The sequence below is a fragment of the Chiroxiphia lanceolata genome, chromosome 4 (assembly GCF_009829145.1).
Source record: "Chiroxiphia lanceolata isolate bChiLan1 chromosome 4, bChiLan1.pri, whole genome shotgun sequence".
NCBI classification, from domain to species: domain Eukaryota; kingdom Metazoa; phylum Chordata; class Aves; order Passeriformes; family Pipridae; genus Chiroxiphia; species Chiroxiphia lanceolata.
The window spans coordinates 24,745,056-24,767,016 of NC_045640.1; the positions used below are offsets into that span (position 1 = coordinate 24,745,056).

At 41.9% G+C, this 21,961-nt stretch overlaps 1 protein-coding gene across 3 annotated transcripts in view; it reads right to left on the minus strand.

Annotated features, from left to right (window-relative positions):
* The window catches only part of RBM47 (RNA binding motif protein 47), an 85,110-nt gene that overhangs the window by 38,879 nt on the left and 24,270 nt on the right, over positions 1–21,961 (minus strand). The window contains exon 1 of one of the 3 annotated variants that reach the window (XM_032686376.1): positions 11,161–11,254. The exons of the other annotated variants lie outside the window; for them this stretch is intronic. The gene's annotated coding sequence lies outside the window, so the exon portion shown is untranslated. Of the gene's footprint in view, positions 1–11,160; positions 11,255–21,961 lie in introns of those variants that run through there. 3 annotated transcript variants of the gene reach the window in all.

Consider the following 21,961-nt stretch of genomic DNA (forward strand, 5'->3'; position numbering starts at 1 on the left):
ACTATGCTGCACTTTCATTTCATTAAGCACATAACATTTTTTAACCTAGACCTAAAATGGTCTTTCTGGCTTTAAAAACACTAAATTTAGGCTTCCTTAAGTATACTACAGATACAAATGCAAGGTTACTGGAATGCCACAGAAGAAATAATGAAAACATCTAAAAGTGTGGCCTAAAGCAGAGAGAGAAAAAAATGGATTTTTACACTTCTGAGACAGGAGGACAGGTATGGAAAATCCTGGGTGCTGTTTTTACTATTCTCAGTTCATTCATAGAAGCATTGTCTCCAGAGAGAGCACCTTTCTTTCCTCACCACCTTCTCAAAATGAAGACAATGCACAGAAGGAATATCTTGAGGGAGAAACTGTTTTTCTCTTATCTTTTTCCATTTTTCAGTTGCTCTTTATAATAGTACCTAATTTTAAGGCAATAGTAACACAAGAGACATACTCAGAAAGAGCTGACCTTCTAATGAAACAAGGAAGTGACACCTAGGACAGGTAGAAATCTGAAGAGTAGATGATGTCTTTTAATAAGGGAACAATCCCAGTAGTTGTCTGCCTGGTGGTTTGGAAACCCCTGACAGCTAATGTACTGCACGCTACTGTGCCTTTATTTCAGCAAAGGGAAAACCCATTTTATTTATTATCCCATTATAGGGCTTTGTTTCTGATGTCCTCACACTCAAAAGAAGCAAAACCACCAAAACAATGTACTGTTTAATATCAAACAATACTCTTGTTTCTCATCAGAACAGGAAAGCCAACACTTCCTCAATTGCTCAGCTAGAATGAATATAATTACACAGTTTGACTGGCCTTACCAAATAAAATAAGGAACAGCATGAAAGTAGGGAAAATTTATAATAGGAGCAAGGGGAACCCATCAGTACCTATTAGGATTTTCTCTAAGTGCTTGTCAAGCTAGGAGTACAATGTATTATAAAACCTGGTGTCAGTTCTCAGCTCAGAAAGGGGAACCAGCAGCTGGAGAGGTGGCTTGGGGAAAAGGAACATGTTGCAGTTCACTGCAGAGTGGCACACAAGCTGCACCTGTTGTAGCTGGGGCACAGGTTGCTGCTGGGGTCTCACAACTCAGATGGGTTCTCTGCCTTGCTTTGGAATAGTTCTTTTTCTTGGTTTGACCTATAAACAACATATTGGACATGAAAGTTCTATTGAAGCTGTGAGTTCTTAAAAGAACACTTTTCGTTCTAATCATGTATGCTCTCCACCAGAACTGTGTGTTTTGTTTTTAAAAAAAATCTCATCAAGCTGTAACATAAGCCCATAACCCCTACTTAGCTCTTGTTCATTTAGGAGGAACTGCAGATACTCCTAGAGGGAGGAGATTCCTGGTGGAGGAAGTGCTGGACCACTGCCTGTGCTGCACCTCCATCTGACCTGTGAGAGAGCACGGGAAGGTATGTGTCCTGTCCATTCCCAGCCGATGAAACCCTCTGCCTGCTTTGATCCCTGGAGCAGCTCAGGGCAGTCCCATGCCCTCTGCACATCAGCACCATGTGATAGCTCAATTCTCCAGGTCATTCTCTGTCCTGGTCTACTGAGCATCCACACTGTATCAATGCTCACTTTTGGGTTTCTTTTAGAGAGAATCAACCTATTCTTCCTGAACAAAGTCCAAATATGGCCCCAGGGACAGACAAAATGGATTAGCTAGTGCCAGGTTTGGTTGCCTGGGCTGATGCAAAAAAGTCTTCCAAGAGGATTGCCGTACTCACCGGTGACCCTGTGTGACACACCTTCAGTTTGATGACACCCTCTGCTACACTTCAGGAGCTGCCAGCAAACTAAAAGCATATGAGAAATTATAACTATGCCTTAGGACTAGGAGGGTCATGACAGGTGCTAGAGAAGACACAGGGCACATGTTATGTGGATGAGCCACCCTGCTCTGGAGGGGTTAGCAGAGCACCCACAGTTTCTGATGTAAAAAATAAATTTATATCAATTTAAATTAATAAAATTTCTGCTACCTACTTTTTGTTTTCCCTTAAGCAACACAGCATAGTTAGTAAACATAAGTAAAAATTCTTGGTTGCAAAAGTTACTGTAAACCAAAACAATGTCCAGGAGGCAAAATTAATTTTAAAATCTGAGGCACAAGCTGCAAATGTTTGGTGTCATACCTCCAAATGACTTTCTGTGATCCTACTGAAATCTGCCAGGAAAAACCTACCCTGGGCTCAGATGAGGTGAAACTTGTTTTCCTTCTGGTTTCTCAGAAGTGGAGTAGTTATATGAAATGTAGGCCTACAGCTAAAAGGTTATTTAATTTATAAATGTGAAGAAACTTGCATCTAGCATTGAAGTATTTTAAGGGAGGTGTAAACACTATTATACACATCTCCATGCCTGCCCCCCTCTCATGGAGAGTTGCAGTGCAAGTGGTTAAAAAAAAACCCTACACAAATGGAAATGGAATCTTCCCCTAGGAAGAGACAGGCAAGCAGAGAAGACAGAGGCACATCATGGCACAGCCTGCTGCTGAGAGCCTTAAATCACCAAACAATAGGAATAAAATACTGTGCCATGGCACCCAGCTTGCACAGAAAGGATCCCACTGCTAGTAGGTGAATGGAAAAGTCATATTTCACAAGCAGATTTCAGCAAAGGGGTCATGCTTTGGAGATGAGAGGCTGAGCAAAAGAAACAGGCTATTTCTAAAAGTCAAGCCAAATGCTTGGAGAAAAGCTTTTAAAAGGGAGCCGCCAGCACAGCTGTGTTTATGGGTCTATTCATCCAGTGAGTAGCTGGCTCATAGATTTTGAGTGCAAGTAATGATTTAACATCATGACCCAAGCAAGAAACTGGAACACTCCAGAAACTATTTTGGCAAGGGTGTACTTCATGAGTCAGAGTGTCCTGTTACCTGATGGCGTGTTTTTGCATGGTGGGAGCTATTTTAATTGCTGTATAATAATCTGAGAAGCTGTGAAAGGTTGAATGCTTCCCCCTTCAGTATCTGCCCAGTCAACACCACACGTGTTTTTGCATTGGGTCCTCCTCAGCAAGGCAAAATTGCTGTATCTCCATTGGACCTATGTGGTCATACACCTGGGTATGGAGCCACCATGCACATGTCCACCAGACAGCTGGGACTGTGAGCTGGTCTGCAGCTCTCCTGCCCTTTGCTCTGCATTTTCCTTGCTTTTAGGACTGGGGAAGGGATCTCGTCTTCCAGATATTTGTGTCTGTCTTTTTCATACGAGCAGTCAGAGGAATAAATGAGAAATAAAGCATGTCCGTGAATCAGAAATAAATCCTGTTTGAAAGATGACTTGAACAGATGATCCAGATTGGTACATTTGTTCTAGTGATGGTTTTCTTAAAAAACCTCACCTCCTAGCCTCTTTACTTGATCCCACATTAATTAAAAAAAAATCAAAAAACAAAAAACTTGACCTTATCCATCTTTTACTGATAGAGCTGACAGAAGACTTATACACACTATAAATCAAGTATATGACTACAAACTAATATTCCAAAATATTTTTATAAGAAAACAGGACAATCTATTGCATATAAGAATACCATCAATGTAATATGCTAATTTGAGGTCTCAAAAAGCTGCCCTCACAGTTAAAATATTTCACATTTATAAAGTTGCTTAATTAAAAAAGTAGCATGTTTTTTGCTTTCCTAATCAGATGAAAGTTAGATCTAGAATGGTCAAAAGCCAGTTACTGAGCTATGTGCAATGGGTTTTCTGTCAGGAATTGCTATCTTCTCTAATACCAAAACTCCACCTGCAGATATTGGAGTATTAACGCCCTTCCAGAGGCAAGGTGATCAAATGCATTAAAGAGGAGGAGCAGTGGGAGGTTGTACTCATTGATTTGCTTGAACATTTGTTTGTTAGATCCTTGTGGATGCCACCCTTACACAAACTCACACACCTTGCATGCTAACAGTCTGAAGGACACAAACTAGAGACATTTTCAGTTCTTGCTGTCTTGACACAGAAACTAATCTATAAGCTAGAATTTTAAAATTTTAAAATTACTCGGACTTCACTGACAGAAGCATAACACTAACTTTGAGTAATTTACATAATTACAACTCTGGAAAAGATGAGTTTAAATAAAACAGCAAACTCCCGGGAACTAGATTGGACAAGCAGAAAAACAAAAGAGAAGATACAGATCCTATCTCCCATAGCTTGGCATGTTAGCACAACTCTATTCCCAAAATACTGTCAAAATTTGACTTCTTCAAAACAATTCTTTTTTCTGCCTTTTTTTTTCTTAACATACCTCTCCAGTATATTCAAGAACAAAACCATCAAGCCTCAAAGTTCAGCACCATTATAAGATTAAGTGCCAGTTAATAACTTGCCAAGTAGAGCAATCATGGACTCTGGACACAAAGTCTATTGAGATTGCTGGAAAGCCCTACATATCCAGTGCTAATGAAGATCTCCACCATGAAGTGCTGTTATGGGGTGCTAGCACAGAGTCCCTTTCCTTCTTCAAGTAGGAGTTTAGAAGGATGCTCATCTCCGTAAGGAAAGAAATGGAAGAATTCATGAAAGCATGAGTTTACCAGGTTTGCTAATGTCCATCAGAAATTCTAAAATTTGACTAACAATGATTGTTATGTATGGTTTGGAGATAATTCCTTCTTAACTTGTTTTTAACCTAGTTATTTAGTTTTCCATAAACAAAGCTCTAATTAGATTCCCGATGCAGCAAAGAATCTGGGCAAGTGAAAACAGTTTAAATCTCATCCACATTAACACATTTACACTATGTCTAAAATGACACTTGTGCTGTCTGGGGTGAACCCCACCTGCCTCCGACAAAATGTAGCCAGAGGTCTCAGTAAACTCCCTACCACTGCAGTTAATGAAGAGTTTTCCCTGTGTTTTCACGCTGCCCTAAAGACACTCCCAAGTAATTCAACAATTTCTTTATTGAAACTTCCTTGTTTAAATGCAAATGAAGAGCAGAGCTGAGCCTACAGTGTTGAATGAACATAAATTGAAATGCCTTAACTGGATTTAATTTCCATGTCTTTCCTCGCTTTTTCTGCAGGGGAGATGTGTCATTGTAAAGTTTAAAAGAAAGCTCTCTATGTATCCTGCTTCTATTTACAGATGACTGCTCACGTTTCTATTTGCCATTTTAAAAACCAACTAAAAGGAAACACATTCTTCATCGAAACATAACCTCTACATATGTGTAGAAAGCAGTCACTTTGAAAAATGCTCAGTTGCAGACATGTACATTATTCCAGTCATAGCATTTGTATGTAACATCAGCATTAACTCACCATTTATATAGAAATATTCTGCAGTAGAAAATAGATTACTACTTAGAGTGAAAAAACTTAGCATATAGAACAGCACCATGTTCAACAGCTGTGCTTGACTCTAGTTTTAATGTGGGCTATCTGTAATGATGGTGGTTGTATAGAATCACAGTGGTGGTTTTCATTCTGGCTGATCTGAAAGAAATTTTCTTCAGCCTCATTGTAGCAACTGCACAGCACAAAATGGACCAGGAGGGTCTTCATTGACTTTAGTCCAGGGTGAAACCCCACTGGGCCTTTGAGGAGGAGGACTGTAGCCTGCTGAGCCTGCCAAAATAGGTTTCCACTGGATGTACTGATCATTTTCCTTATCTCCAGATTGTGAAAAGGAGGAAACTGTTGCCTACTGTCAAGGAGACAGGCTTGTTTAGGCCCCTTTTATTGCTCCTCAGCACTCTTGTCCTGGATTTCCACCTAGATGACCCCTCTCTACTATAGAGTATGATAAGCCTCTGAAAAAGGCAGCTCCACTGAAGTCCACGCATCTGGACAATCTTATGGCTCCCCCACTCCCTTCACCCACCACTCTACCTGTTTGTTTCTGTGACATTGCTCCCTTTCATGGAATGTTTTTACAAGGTTTTCCTGATACACCAGGTGCCCAGAGCTCCTTCTCTGCCTTTCAGCCTTCCCTCGACCAAGGGCATCATGTCCTCTCCACAGAGACCTCTGGGATCAGCGATACTCATTTGGATAGATGGGCTTGATCATCTCACACTCCTCCCTACGATACTGGTTTTGCAGTCACCGTGATATGATAATGTCTGTAATTACAGCATTGCACAGTTTCAAACAATGTACCCCTGGCTAAGAGTTTCCCAGCTGACTGCTGAGACAGAGCTAAGCTTTATGTTTCTATACAGATTGACAAGAAGTTCTAAGTAAAATCATTGAGCTAATACCTCCAGTAACTTCCACTGTACCCAGTGTCCACCATCCATACTGATGGTACCCACTACCAAGCCAAACAAGCTGTCCATGAAGTAATCCAAGACATCCTTCCTACATTTTCATGGTGTGGTGCCTAAATGGGCTTGTAGAGGTCCAAAGGTGCATCCTATAACTTTTTCAGTACTACAGCCTGTTTTTCCCTGGAAATCCATTCAGAGCCATCCTTGACATTATGCCTATTTAATGGCCCAAGCTGGTATAGCCCTTTCAGACATAGCATTTACTCATAAGCATACCCTGATAAAGCCCCTTCAGTATGCAGTATGTAATGGCAATGTAGGTCTCAAGGATAAACTTAGCATATATAAACATGATAACAGGTAGAGAAGGGTTTGCAGAATCAAGATTTTATCTATTAATCCCACCAATTAACACTAATAGACAAAGTAATACTGTTAAATTCAACCTGAAGATGCCTATCAATAAATTTTCTATTGTCAAGCCCTTAGTTTCAGCTTTATAAAGTTGTCTGCCCACAAAGACCTAACTACAGGTGTGAAGAGCTTCATGATAGAGTGACTGCCCTGAGTATTGCTTGGAGAAGCATTAACAAAAGTGCCATAAACCAGGTTAGAAAAAGTTGTTTCTGCGCATTACAGAATATTTACTTAGCAATGTTCCTTTTAAAGCATCTCCAATCTTTCAGGTGAAAGTATTCTGTTCAGTAAAGCTTAGCATGATGCCAGCTGACAGTTTGTCTAAGGGCTGCTGCAGGGACTGCTTCCTGTTGCAGTAAAAGAGACTTCCCAGAGTGAAGAAGATCCAAGAAAGACGTGCATTTTTTCTGGAGACCATTAAAAACTACATCGCTGCTATAGTGCCACAGCATTTGTCTGATAATATCTTTGCAGGAGATAGAAAAGACTGGAATAATGAATAATGACTGTTTTCTGCAGTTCTTCAGAAGGGGTGAGAAGTCAGTAGAGGATCACTCTTCCCTCAACATCAAAAAGTTTTGGTTTGAACAAAGCCTTTTTGTTTTTAACCTAAATACTCATTAGATACAAGAGAGGTAATCTGTTGACCTCTCAGACTTGTTTCTTTCCAAATACAAAGGTAAATGGCACTGTGGCATTTCTTTTTGTTTTTCGCTCTTATAGCCTGGAAGATTCATGGAAGAAGAGCAGTAAATCCATGAGTCAGGATACTGTGGTATGAGAAGTAAGCTGTTGTTTAGTCAGCCATTAAAAAGAAACATTTCTGCTAAAATTATTTGTTATTGTTTCTACTTTTACCTTCCAGAGTGTAAGTCAGTACTGATACTATTGAATTGTTGTTTAATATTGGAAGTAAAAGGAAACATTTTGACTGAGCACTGGGGAGGGGAAGGCAGAGCTGCCATTCATTTGGATAGATATGTTTAATCATCAACTATATGCTGCACTCTGATCTGTGCAACATCTGACTTCTGAGCAGATAGAAGTTCTGAAAGTTATTACAGGAAACAACAAATTGCATAAAGAAATATTCTCATTAAAAGTACACATTGCAAAAAAGGAAAAACTAAATCAAGACCTAAGTGTTCTTTTCTCATTGGCACCATTGAGAAATGCATTGAGAAATCTAGCACAAATTAATTTTTAAAATTAAAATAATAAAAGTTACTTCATTTTGCAGAAATTATATTTCATCTTCAGCTGCAATTCATGGGTTAACACTTTGTGTTATTTCAGCAAAAATGAAAAGCTGGGGTTTCGATGCATTGCTAGTACTCCTGCTCAGATGGAAATGTGCAAGGGTAAGTTTGCTTGTCTCTGATCACTGTCCTTTAAGGTTTGCATTTTACCTGATAATTTCATTCACTGAAACAGCTAATTGACACAAAAATATACTTCTGCAACTGTCTCTGAAAAGGTAAATAGTTTCCCTTAGAAAACTGTTACTCCTATAAAAGACAAAAATCCCCCAGCAAAATTCACACTTCTGCCTTAAGGAAATAAACTACTTAAATTCCAGTGTTTTAAAATTGCTCCCAAAGTAACACAAAGGAGCTTTTCTAGTCATGTGAGTGGTGTAAAAGTGCACATCTATATAGAAAAGATTTTCAGTATTCAGAGAGAAAAGCAGGGAGCTTGCCTTATAGAAGGAATGAGACTTCTGCCAGAGACTGCAGAGCTGCTTGCTCTTCTGTCTCAAGCCCGAAACACCTGCAACGTCCTTATCCAGGTGCCATATGGCTGCTGTGTCAGGGGGAAAAAATAATGACTGTGAAGTTGTCCCTTGAGGTGTGTTCTTAAACAAAGAGGTCCAACACAACAAACCCCAAGTTACCCGTCTGATCCAGGTGATTTGTTGTCAACGTCTTTGTAATAGGGAATCAAGGAAAGCAATTGCAACATCTCACCAGTGGTGTGATACCTGCTACACAAACAAGCACAGTAAACAAATGTAAGCCACTGGAATGAGCGCTCAGGTGCAGGAGGTCACTGAGCACATGGCCCAGATGCTCCTCCTGGCACCCTCCCAGTGACAGCCCTGTCACCCCCCCCATAGAGAGCACGGACCGAGGCTACTCCTGCTTCCCAAAGGGCCCTGCTCACCATGTGGGGCTCTGGCACACGTGGGCAAGCTGGGAAACCCTGACACTTTCTGGGAGGGAGACAGTGGAGTTTTGCCATGCCCCATTCTGTAATCCTGGTTGCATGGGGATGTTCGTTTGGTGGGGTTTCTTTTTTTGTCATGTTTTGGCATTTCTATTGAGGGCATCACTCCCTTATAAAGTATCTGAAGAGATTATTCCCAATTTAATATATCCCTTTAACATGATAATTCCTGGTTCAATTACAAATAGGAAATTTAAAAAAGCGTCACTGTGAAATCTTTGTGAGATCCAGGACATTTTGTTTCATATAGGTCTAGCATTAATACCTGTGTCACAGGGACTGCCTTGAAGGGTGAAGAGAGACTTCTTTTTAATTAACAACTCTCTGTAACTAGCCCAGGCTAAGTATTATTCTCAGTCTTTCCACCTTGCATATCCAGAAAAAGATTTTGCAGACGAGGCTGTCCTCATGATCCCTTGCACAGCCCTGTTCCTTTCAGTCTATGTACACAGGTTTAACCAACTGAAACTTGGTAAAAAGCTGTGCTGAGAATGAAGCACAGGGGATGAAAACAATTTCCTTCATTTTAGCTTGCAATAATATGTCATTATTTGCTGAAATAAATGAAATTGTTCATAATTTACAGATGGTTATGGCCCCCTTGACCTGAAACCTACCTATCTGGTGATGGGGGTTTTTTTTTACTCCTTGATTCAGAGACAAAAAGGGATTGGTTTTGCTCTGAAATAAGTCTTCTGTAGAGCAAACAGGACTCAAAGACTGAACAGATTTTGTCAACAGTCCTATACCTTACATTTAAGTCACATAATCTCTCTTATAGTCATCAGCTAGAACCCTGTCTTTGTATGCAAACAGACAAGATAACATTGTCATCACTATCTTTTGTTTTACATATTTATTTTTTAAAATTCAGTCACTGTGAACTCTGAGATAAGATTCTGCTGCTTTTTTTAGTCATTGCAGAAGAAACTTCTACATCAATCCAATTTACTGTCAAATACTGGAACCACTGTTCCTGGGAGGAGAGGACAAGAATCACACATCACTATGACACACATGAAAATCACAGGATTTAATCATAGCCATGCTTTATGTCTACACATTCACCAATAGATTGAAACTATGGTGCAGCCTTCACCAAATTTTTTCTTGAATCATATTTCAACCCTTTAAAGCAGAAATTTGTAGGAATCCAATTTCTTTGTTCTCTACACTTTTCCCCTGCACTTTGCTGTAGGAGTTTTAGTACCACTAAGAGCTGGAGCCACACTTAGACTACTTTTAATAAAGTAAATGTGTTACCACACTTCACTACTACCTAACACCCCTGAGCAGTTACTGAGCATAAATATCATGTCATGTGCAAGCCCAGTTAGCCAACACATCAGGAAAATCTCTGTCACATCAGGGAGGACTGAAGCAAGCAGCGAGCACAGCTAGGGACAGACACTAATAAACTGAAAGCAACAGATTTTTTTTTTTTAATCTACTTCTTGCATTTTGTTTTGCACACAAAACATACTGTGAATTGTGAATACTGACTACATGCCCCTCACTTCACACTGAGCCCTCTTCAGGATTATTTGTCAGTTACCTGGGGTGTCAAAGGTAGTTTTTGAGGAGTCACTAACCATTTGTACTTATATAAAGACACATCCAGATCAGCAAAGCACACATGGAGGATGGTTCATGCATGAATGAGTCAGTTTCCACTGAGTGGTAGAAACTTTCAGTCACTGAGCAAAATTAAAACAATTATTGAATGTATTAATCTTCACCTCTCTGAATAGCATATACATTCTTGGAACTTAAATCCTGGTATTTTTCTGTGTCTACTGTCTTAAAACATGGAAAAAAATCTTGAAAAATGAAAAAAAGTCTTGAAAAATTAGTCACTTTGCCTATTTTTGCAAAGCTCGTTCAAAAATCAGCAAGTATTTTTCAGCATGAGTCACCACCCACAATCCTGTTGCAATAATTGGTTTACACATTTTCATTAGAATCTGACTCCTATTCCTACTCTTCAGTTAGAAGAAAAGCAGAAGCCAGCTGGTTTGAGTTAGTTATGCACTAATTTTGTTTGTTTAAAGATATAACAAAATCCAAACAACTAGCTAATCAAGTGTGGGTTAATCAACCCATGCTTCAGAGGACACCATGCAGTCAGCTACTGCTCATGAAAGCAAACTGCAAAACAACAAAGCTAACTCCTCTTCTGACTTCCAAGGAGAGAAACTTTGGCAAACCCTATAACTCAGCACTGTTGCCCTTCTGCCTTTCAAAGCTGGGAAAATGAAAGTGGAAACATTACCTGGGGAGAAGCTGGAGTGTTCCCGTGGGTGCTGGCTGCTGCTGGGCTCCTGCTGCCTGCCTGCCTCCCTGGGCAGCCCTGAGCTTCCACAGCCTCGTCTGCCTGCGCTGGTCAATGTTTTACCAGGCTGTGAACAACACATGTTCCACCCTCCCTGCAAACACCTGTGGGGGAAGGCAGTGCCGGGACACGGGTGCAGAGCCAGTGCTGAAAAGATCACCCCTCTTCTGCTTGCCCTGTCCACCACAGAAAGAACAAAGCACACAAAAAAAGGGAAACCTACTAAGAAGGGGACCTAGGAAAGCATGCCATGAAGGGGAAAAAAAAAGTACGTAAATGGTGCTATTAATAGATAATTTGTGGCAGGTAAATCACGATAGCCTTTCTCCACATTGTTCTAAGGTTACATGCAAGCCTAGACATGCCTTGCTGAGAGCTGAGAGGGAATGCCTGATTTGTGGGAGTACATAAATTTCTAAGTAAATCTTTGGTATAAGAGAGCAGTCATTCAAATGACAGCTGAAACTTCAAAATGACATCAAAAAGACTTGAAACAGTATGATGAAATAATGCAAAGGGAGCCTAAACATGAAGACGGGAAAGAAGCAATCTGTGATGTTTTACCTTGCTCTACTCCTGTGTCTTGGCCTCTCAGGAGTGTCTCAGAGTTAAAGCTCTACCTGTGCTAACCAGAGCTTTCCTACTCCCAGCAAGTTAACAATTACAAGCAGAGGGCAGACGAAATGGGCTGGCAGCCAAGCGCAGAGCTGACAAGGTGCCTCTGCCGCTCCCCAAGGAGTAAAGGGTGGCTGCTGTCATGGCACAACTGCTCTCAAGGACTTTTGAGAGGTCTTGGGAATCTGGAGAGGTCCCAGATGACTGGAAGATGGCGAATGTTGTCCTGATTTTATAGAAAGGCAAGAAGGAAGACCCTGGAAACTACAAGCCTGTCAGTCTCACTTCAGTGCCTGGCAAAGTTATGCAGAAGATTGTTCTGGGAAGTATTGAAAAACACCTGAAAGACAACACAGTCATTGGTCACAGTCCCCACAGCTTCATGAGAGGAAAGTCCTACTTATCCAACCTGATTTCCTTCTGTGACAAGGTAACCCACCAAGTTGATCAAGGGAAGCCAGCTGATGTAATCTTTTTGGATTTCAGTAAAGCTTTTGATACTGTTTCTCACAGGATCCTTCTGGACAAACTGTCAGCACACAGCTGGATAAACACATCAGGTGGTGGGTGAGCAATTGGCTCACAGGTCGAGCACAGAGGGTAACAGTGAATGGGGTAACATCAGACTGGTGACCTGTCACTAGTGGTGACTAGTGGCTCCATCTTAGGCCCTGTGATCCTCAACATCTTCATAAATTACTTGAATGCAGGACTGGAAGGGACACTGAGCAAGTTTGCAGATGACACAAAACTGGGAGGAGCTGTTGACTCCCTCGAAGGCAGGGAGGCCCTGCAGAGAGATCTTGATAAATGAGAGCACTGGGCAATCAGCAACCATAGGAAGTTCAACAAGGGAAAGTGCCAGATTCTGCACCTGGGATGAGGCAACCCTGGATGTACATACAGACTGGGGAATGAGATGCTGGAAAGCTGTGCCGTGGAGAGGGACCTGGGGGTCCTGATTGATGGCAAGTTGAATATGAGTCAGCAGTGCTCTGGTAGCCAGGAGAGCCAACCATGTCCTGGGGGGCATCAGGCAAAGCATCGCCAGCCGGTTGAGGGAGGGGATTGTCCCACTCTGTTTTGTGCTGGGGTGGCCTCCCCTTGAATATCATGTGCAGTTTGGGGCACCACAACATAGGAAAGATATTAAGGTATTAGAAAGAGTCAAAAGGAGGGCAATTTACACGGTGAAGAGCCTTGAGGGGAAGCCATATGAGGAGCAGCTGAGATCACTTGGTCTGTTCAGTCTGGAGAAGAGGAGACTGAGAGGAGATCACATTGCACTTCCTTGTGAGGGGAAGAGGAGGGGTAGGCACTGATCTCTTCTCTGTGGTGACCAGTGAACCCAAGGGAATGGCCTGAAGGGGTGGTTTAGGTTGGATATTAGAATAAAGCTCTTTACCCAGAGGGTGGTTGAGTGCTGCAAGAGGCTACCCAGGTGTTGGTTGCAACACCAAGCCTGACAGATTTCAAGAAATGTTTGAACAATACTCTCAGGTACATGGTGTTACTCTTGGGGATGGTCCTATGCAGGGCCAAGTGTTGGACATGATGATCCTTGTGGATCCCTTCCAACTCTGCATACTCTGTGATTCTGTGATTCTATGTTAGGCTCTTGGTGCCTTGCTGATCCCCCAGTGGAAATAAGAATACCCTTCTATTCCACAGAGCTGCTTTGAGTCTCAGCTACACGGCTATCACCTCAGAGACCCCAGGCAGAAAGAGGGGTTTTATCTGAAAGAGCTTATCTGGGCTCAAGATGCTGCCTAACCAGCTCAAGGGAGCAGGAACTTCTCATAGCAGTCTTGCTCTGCCTGGTAAGGACAGCTGCTCCCAAAGAGGTGCACTAGGTGAGGAAGGAGGAGATCCAGGCAAGCTGTTTCTCTTTTCTGCTTTGATAAAGAATTCATTCAAGATCTCTCAGATCTTCCCAGAAAAACCTGGGTGGAAGAGACAATGTTTCTGTGAAAAGGTCTGCTTTTGCCAACTTGCTGTTTCCTGGTTGCAGTAGCATTTCTGCAAAAGACTCTGGAGGAGAACTGCCCATACATCTGCATCAGATATAGTTTTTATCACTGCCATGTTGCATGGTATGGTCCAGTCTTTGAAAACTGAGGCTGCAGTGGTGAGATTTGGAAGTGGAAGAGTGCTTGAGCACTGGTCTTGAGTTATGGAGCCAGCTCAAATCTAGTTTGCCTGGCAGCATAGACAAGGTCACTGCCTGTTATGGGAAGGTTGTACAAATACTCACTTTTCCAAGGTGCTAATACTTCTACAAATCATGTCAGCCTGGTACAGTCCTAAGAGAGTCAAATAGTGTGTAGTATTGACCCCCCCAAGGCCAAAGGACTTCAAAGAAACTCAGTTATCAGTTGAAGCTGCCAGGTGTAGCTACCAGAGAAAAGTGATGGCTTTAGTACAGCACATCTGTAGTTGTATCATGTCACCCTGGGCAAACAGAGCAGTGGAAAATTTGATGGGTCCTCCTACTAAATTTGCCCTTGTAGATAAGCTGATATAAAGCAACAGAAACCAAATTTTTTTTCATTGTTTCACAAGCAATGAAAGAAAATTCTTCCCTATATAGCTACTACCTTGTGAAAACTCAGTCTGTCATTCACACATTTTCCTCTCTCTGAGATGAGGTTTTCACAGCTGAGATCTCAGAGAGAGGTGGATGCTTCTCAGGTGGCTGAGTCTGCCCTTTTGTCACCTGGTCCAAAGAGTCTCACACCATGCTTTTGCAGATCACTGGGGATGGGTTTCTGATTCATGCATGGCTGGTAGGAAGGTCTGTGACCCACAGAAACTTGGCATTTCCACCTCTTCTCAGCATAAAACCTTTGTCACAGAGCACAGGTTTCAAGGGCAATGTAACGCTTGCATATTTACTTACTGCAAATGGAGGAGGTGCTGGATGATACAGCACACAGACTATATAGTCAAACATTAATTTAATACAGACACCATATAACTTCAGACTGGCTTGGGAGTAAGTAAAAGATATGGATGTTAAAAGTGAAAAAGCACCTAAAATTCAGAAAGCACTTTCAATGAAACACCAATTTACCTTCAAATTGTTAGCAACCTTAACAAAACAGAGAGCAAAAAACAAAACTGAAATGTGGGGGATCATGTAACACAGGGGAAATTTCTGTGAATCTTAAATGGGGTTTAAGTTTGTTCCAACTCTCTTTCATCAGATACATTTGTATTTCATCCTGCGGGGCAACGCTTGCTTTGGAAAACACTACAGGCAGATCCAGAGAGTCTACTGTGGAGGCTTTGAAAACTTTCCATTCCCAGTAAAGAACCTCCATCTGAGCATATGGGGCTATCAGGAATATGTTCAGACCCATCCCTAAGCAACGTGTTGAAACCACCTCCCCAGGAAATACCGGTACAGCACTGATCACCTCCGACAGGAGGTACATCCCCTCCTTCTGGAGCAGAAGTACTAGCAACTACCTGCTGCTAAAAAAACAAATGGGAGGAGAAAAATAATCTCTGTGAGCTGTGGGAAATCTTTATCATACAGGAAAACAGAAGAGATCTGAAGCATGAATTGAGAGGGCTCTTTCAACAGTGGCCTGAACATGGCACACATGAGGACACCTCTACAGCTGTGGGTTTGACTGGCTGTCTGGGCTCTTGGAAATCCTACCTGGCCATGCCAGCAGTGCAAGATCTGCAGCCCTGCCATACCTACTCATCCCTTTGGTCCATAATTTAGTATCTTGTGCTGAGCTTTCACAGCAAAATGCCCTGTAGATATTCATCTACTGGGGAATGAGTCCTTAGCACTGGACAGACAAAGTATTCCTCCAGATTATAAAAGAGATAGTAAGGGAACTACTTATTAAACGCCACTGCTAGCTGATCACATAGCTCTTTTGCTAGTGGTTTCACTGGATAGGAGTTTCAGTCATCACTATTCCCTTGGAGGGAACAGACCTTGCAAAATACACAAGATATGTAAGAAAACTTGCTCATGATTCAAAGGAAAACTCGATGTTGATGGGAAGGAGTATTTACAAGCAGTTTCTGTAAAGTTGCTAACAAAGAATATGCAATGCTGATATAAAATCATATGTCAGGCTAGAAAACTCCCTAAAAAAAGACTTTATTCAAAGAACAAACCAACACATCTCACCTTTCTTGTTCACTCCCTTATTTGCAGCTTTTTTTCAAAATAGTATTATAAAACCTTATCATCCAAAGCTTTCAGGGAGAACAGCCTGTTTTTACTCTATCTGTGTTTTGTAAGACCAGACTACACGAATGATTTAGCAACTTCACAGTGCAGACAAGTATTTCAAAATATTCCCTTCTTCACAGCTGTTCAGCCACTTTTACATGTATTGCTGCATTGCATGATGCCACCCCCAGTCACTCTTAGGAAAGGATCATGGAAACGCAATGGTTTAAAATCACATATGTGCATTCCCCATGGGTTTGATTTTAATGCAACTGTCTCTCAGCTAAGCTGCTTCTGGGATTTCCCTGATGGGACAATTTTGTGTGAACAGGGAGAATCTCAGGCTCAGGCTTCAGTGGTGCTGATTTAGTAATGATCTTCACTGGGCAGTTAGGAGGGGTCTCTGTGGTTTGAGTGCTTTAGCAATGTCCCCATCACATCCCTGGTCCCTTGTGTCCGCTTGTGGAGACCAGTTGCAGAGGAGCAAGTGGACAGGTTATCGGTGGTCTGGGGGTAGATGCCTCGTGGAGCACCCGTGGCACGTGGAGTGCCTGGCAGGCACACCTGCTCTGGCAGCCATCAGGATGGCATTGGGTGCAGGTAGAGGTGTCTGTAAGTGCATTGGTGTGTAGGGAGCACAACAGAAAAGTACCCTGGCAAAGCTGGAGAGCTTTTCAGCTGCAGTGGAAAATCATTACTATTGCAAGGGGAAAACCAGTGTGCATTAAACTACATTTTTAGAAAAGCCCAACTCTCACTTTAGGTACCAAAATAAGCCTACGCAGAAAATGGAGACCCATAGATTACCTGGGCACACAGGTGGCCACAGGAAGAGTTATGAAGAGCAGAGCAATTTTATAAATAAGATCCTTTGCCAAGGGGCCTGGCAAGACAGCTGGTACCTCTCAGTCTGTGTTCAAGCACTGCAAACACCAGCCCAGGCCATTGGGCTTCCCAAATTCCCCGTGTCCCACAGCATCCAGGCAGGGTCCATGGGGAGTTTCTCACAGCGGAAGCCACTTACCATACAAATGTGCTGCCAGATGTGAAGGACAGGTAGACTATACAGTGCAATAAAGTATTGCTCATCCTTATAGGTTTCTGTGACTATTGCCTACAGAATGTGAAACTTTTAAAAATTAAACAACTCTAATATCAGCCCAGTGTCTTTACTAATTTTTCCCTTTAAACGGGTACTACTAGGAAGAGAAATTTTTTCCACCTGCATTTCAGTTAAAACATTTTTAATTACTTGGTTAAATACACTTATTATGCATATGAATTAAATAATTAGAAGCCACAACTTGAAACATAACGATTTTTTTCTCTGTAGTTCCTTTAAAATAGGAATAAAAGTGTTTATGTTATACTGGGGAGTATTTTAATCAACATCTATAGACTGTCTGCCTATATCTATCTATTAATTTATTATTATCTATTATCTATCTTTATGTCAAGATACATTAGGTTTTAAAATGCTTTGTGAGAGCTGACTGGGCATGTGAAGCTCTAAAAAGGAAGAACTTCTAATAAAAGTGAATAAATGCATTGCTAACAATACCTTAATTTTACTTTCTTGGGCATTTACATTGGAACTGAAAGCCTGTAGCCTGTAGCCATTCTAGCATCAAGAAGTCTTTTTAGCGCTGTCCTTAGCGCCTTATGTTAAATGTGAGCAAATATTTGCCATCAATATCAATGCCTAACATTTGATAACATGAAACACCTTCACTAGACTCCACAAATGCAGCTAGTTGCTTTGAATGAACCCAGGAGACAAGTAACATTTCTATTTTAAAACAACGCCTAAGAAGATAGTACATACAGATATTTTATAGCTGAATGGAAAAGCTGGGTCTGAATCAGCCTTTCCAGAACATACTGCCAAGTAGATGAATGAAATATATTTTGTTCCTATTTGCTCTGCTCAAAATCTCAGAGGAGATTTTGATACAGATCTCTCTGAGACCAGTTCCTGAGGACTGTACTTACATATTTGGAAGCTATTATTTACTGCTTAATTATCTCCATGCAGCCCAAAATATCCCTAAACTTCAGTACACAGATGCCTTTAACAGCACATCCACCTCGTCACCAAATTCAAAGCATAAGAAAAAACATTTGTAGAGGAGTGGGATGAAGGTCTGAAGGTCTGATCAACACAGTGGACCTCTTGCTTTGTGGTTTTCCTATCATCTGCCCATGAGAGGTGTCTGGCTGCCTCTCAGTCCTCTCTTTTGGGGGGAACCCAACAGAGGGTTCCTGAAACAGAAACAGCCTGAAGGGAAAATGGTGCCTAGAAACAGCAGCATGGCTAAGACACAGCTGGAGGTAGATGGGTTACCACAGAAACATGAGTTAGACTGAGGATGCCTAGAATAGAGTCAGTGACTTGATAATTGTCTGAAAAGAAGTTAATAGAGAATCACAGAGATTAACAGACATGGTTCAGGAAGAACAGGAGTTGCAAACTGCTTACAGGACAAGTGATAGCTGCAAAGGAAGGCAGGGTAGAAATGGAAAGTGTCTTGCATGTAGAAGAGATAAGAGGAAATCCACAATTTCTGGAGGGAAATTAAAAAATAGGATGAGGCAATCCAGCTGCTGGGTTGAGGTAAATTGTTTTAGAGGGACAACTGATTAGACATAGTAATGCTTGTGAGAAGGGAGAAAATGAGGGCTGAATTGGAAAGAGGAACGAGTAAATACAGGATGTGTAGATGACAGCTCTGAAAAAATGCATGTGACTCAGGTAAAAGAGTACTGGAAGAACATAACCGAAAGGACATTTAGTCTCTGGGTGAAGGAAAATTGCCTGCTTTCAAGCCAGGTATCTGGCACCACTGTACTGGGTGCTGGAAGCCATACTGGCTCAAAGGTGGAAGAGATGGAGTCCATCTAGAGAGAGACAAAAGGAAAAGAGCCAGAGGGGACAGTACAGTGGAGTCCAACCACGGAAAAAGGAGGTTAGGGACAAAATTACTCGTGTGGTGCAGCTGGTCCTGGGACAGCTGGAGGGATGCAAACCATTCAAGAGGAACTAATGGGAAAACCAAAGTGATGAGAGCTCAAATCAGAAAATAAAGTACCTATGGGGGCCTGATCAGCTGGTGGTCATTTTTGTGGCCAGGATAACTCATGAAGTGAAGCAAAACACTGAGGTTGAGAAGGCAGAAAGCTACCAGGGACATGGGATATCCAATGACAGCCACTCTGCTGAGAAATGAGAGATCCTCAGAACAGTTGGAGAGAGTGTGAACTGCAAAATATGGGGAGGAAAACAATAGGAAGCAGCATGTCTGCAGGTAGTTATCCAGAGGGAAGAGAGACAGGCAATGCTGGGTGCACGCTAAAGGGGCTTGAGGACACAGCAGTCCTTTGTTGACAAACAGCGGTGCAGTGTCAGAGGCAGATGCTGCTGCTGCTGTTGCTGAGGACTGGCTGCTGCTGAGGCAGCAGGGAGAGCTGGGGAGGACCGGGCCAGCTGCTGCCAGGGTGAAAGGAGGAGCAGGAACTGGAGGGGTAATGGTCGAGGAAATAAAATTAAACCATGAATCTTTTTACTGTTTATGATAAAAATAGCCCCAAGCAGATTTTCATACTTATTAAAAATCTTCACATTAAAGGAGCCTAGGAGAACTAGCAATACCCTCTCTACAATAACTACATCACATGTTCAAATAAAATATGTTGCTAAACTTGTTTTTTTCCTACGTAAGGACTAAAACCAGATATCATTTACTCCTATGCACACACAACCAGTAACAGTTTATGCTTGTAGAGTTCCTGTCTATTGTATTAAAACTAGAGAACTGAGTAACACAATGTTCTGTACCAGAAAACTGCAGCATTTAGCCAGTCTATCAGTTTCCCAGAGCAGTTTTATGGTATTGCTATTTTTTAAATCTTCCCTTAACACTGAAAGTGGATCTGTTTTTCCATGTGAAGGAATGATTTAAGAGACAATCTGTAATGCATCCTCTGGCAAGCACATTGATGCATTTTCTGAGCTCAGTGGCAAATTGGTCTTCAATCTGGCTGTCCTGAGGCTCGCAGCATGGCTAGTGGGAAAATCTTGATTCAAACTCTGAAGTTACAAAATCCACCTCGCTCCTGTTTAGATTTTAGAATTCAAAAACCTTTCACCAGATTATGCAAAATTCACATTGTAACATTTCAGTTTAGGCAGACACTGTATTTTGAGAGCTGACATACAGAACCCTTCTACTCGGTACTAAGAAATCAGGAGCTGTTTGATACATGTATTTCAGTGAAAAAACTGCTATCTACTTATAAACGCAGGTATGGATATTTGTGGTTGACTGGGTTTCAGTCTGGATTAGCTGCAGGTTGCAATTCAGCTTTGAGGCTTGGACTTGATTTATGTTAAAACTGGAATTACACAGTGTGCTCTCAGTAATCTTTGCACAAGATGGAGGGACTCTCAGGACCTGCTTGTTCTTGCAAGACTTCTGCTTAGAACAAAACTTCCCAGAGGACAACAGTTTGCATTTGAATTGAGCTTCATCTGTAATTGAGCCAGATCTTAAAATCATAGAATCAGAGCAGTTTGGTTTGGAAGGGATCTTTAATGGACACCAAGTCCAGTCCCCTTCAATGAGCAGGTACATCTCCAACTAGATTAGGTTGCTCAGACCTGTGTCCAACCCAAACTCAAACACTTCCAGGAATGAGGCATATACCTCTCTGGGCAACTTGTTCCAGCATTTTACCACCTTCATCATAAAAAATTTCTTCCTTATATCTAGTCCGAATCGACCCTTTTTCAGTTTAAAACCATTACCCCTTGTCCTATTGCAACAGGCCCTCCCAAAAATCTGTCCCAATCTCTCTTTTAAGCCCCCTTTAGGTATAGGAAGGTGTTATAAGATCTCCCTGGAGCCTTCTCTTCTGGTTGAACAACCCCAACTCTCAGCATTTCCTCATAGGAGAGGTATTCCAGTGCTGTGATCATCTTCACAGCCCTCCACTGGACTCACTCCAGCAGGTTGATGTCCTTCCTGTGCTGAGACCTCCAGAGCTGGATGCAGTACTCCAGGTAGAGTCTCATGAGAGCAGAGTAGAGGGGGAGAATCACTTCCCTCGACCTGTTGGCCACATTTCTTTTGAGGCAGCCCAGGATATGGTTGGCTTTCTGGTCTTTGACAGGATATTGCCAGGTCATGTCCAGCCTTTCACCCACCAGCACTCTTAAGTCCTTCTCTACAGAACCACTCTCAATCCCTTCATCCCCCAGCCTGTATCAATACTGGGAGTTTCCCTGACCCAGGTGCAGCACCTTGCACATGGCCTTGTTGGGCCTCATGAGGTCCCCATAGACCCACTTCTTGAGCCTGATCCCTCCCGGTGGCATCCTGTCCCTCAGGCATGTGAACTGCACAACTCAGCTTCATTCTATCTGCAGATTTGCTGAGGGTGCACTCCTTGGCTTTGTAGTTTCAAAATGGTCCTCTAACCAGTGAGGAAGAAGAACTGGGATATAATTAACGCCAGAAATTAAAAAAATAATACTTAGTTTCACTATGGTTACTGTGACCATTTTGAGTGATACAATGCATTTACCTGATCTGACACATAGTCATCTACTTGTTAAAAATGTAGGGATGGGAAACTGGGAGTCTTATCCACTTCTAAAGAATTTCTTCTTACTAAAGTACAGCACTGACTCCAAGAGTACCAGCAGCAAGCACCATTCATCCTAGGAAAAGTCAGAATCCTCTCATCTGTTTAATAATTAAAATTAAAACCAGATCTAGATCATGAAAAATGTTTCCATACCCTCACTCATTGCTCAGGCTGGCAGCAGGGGCATGAGACTGCACAAAAGAAAAGAATTGCAAAGGACAAGAACAGGTCCAACACAATAGAGAGCAACATCTCTGCTGTATCTGGTTTGGGGCCAGC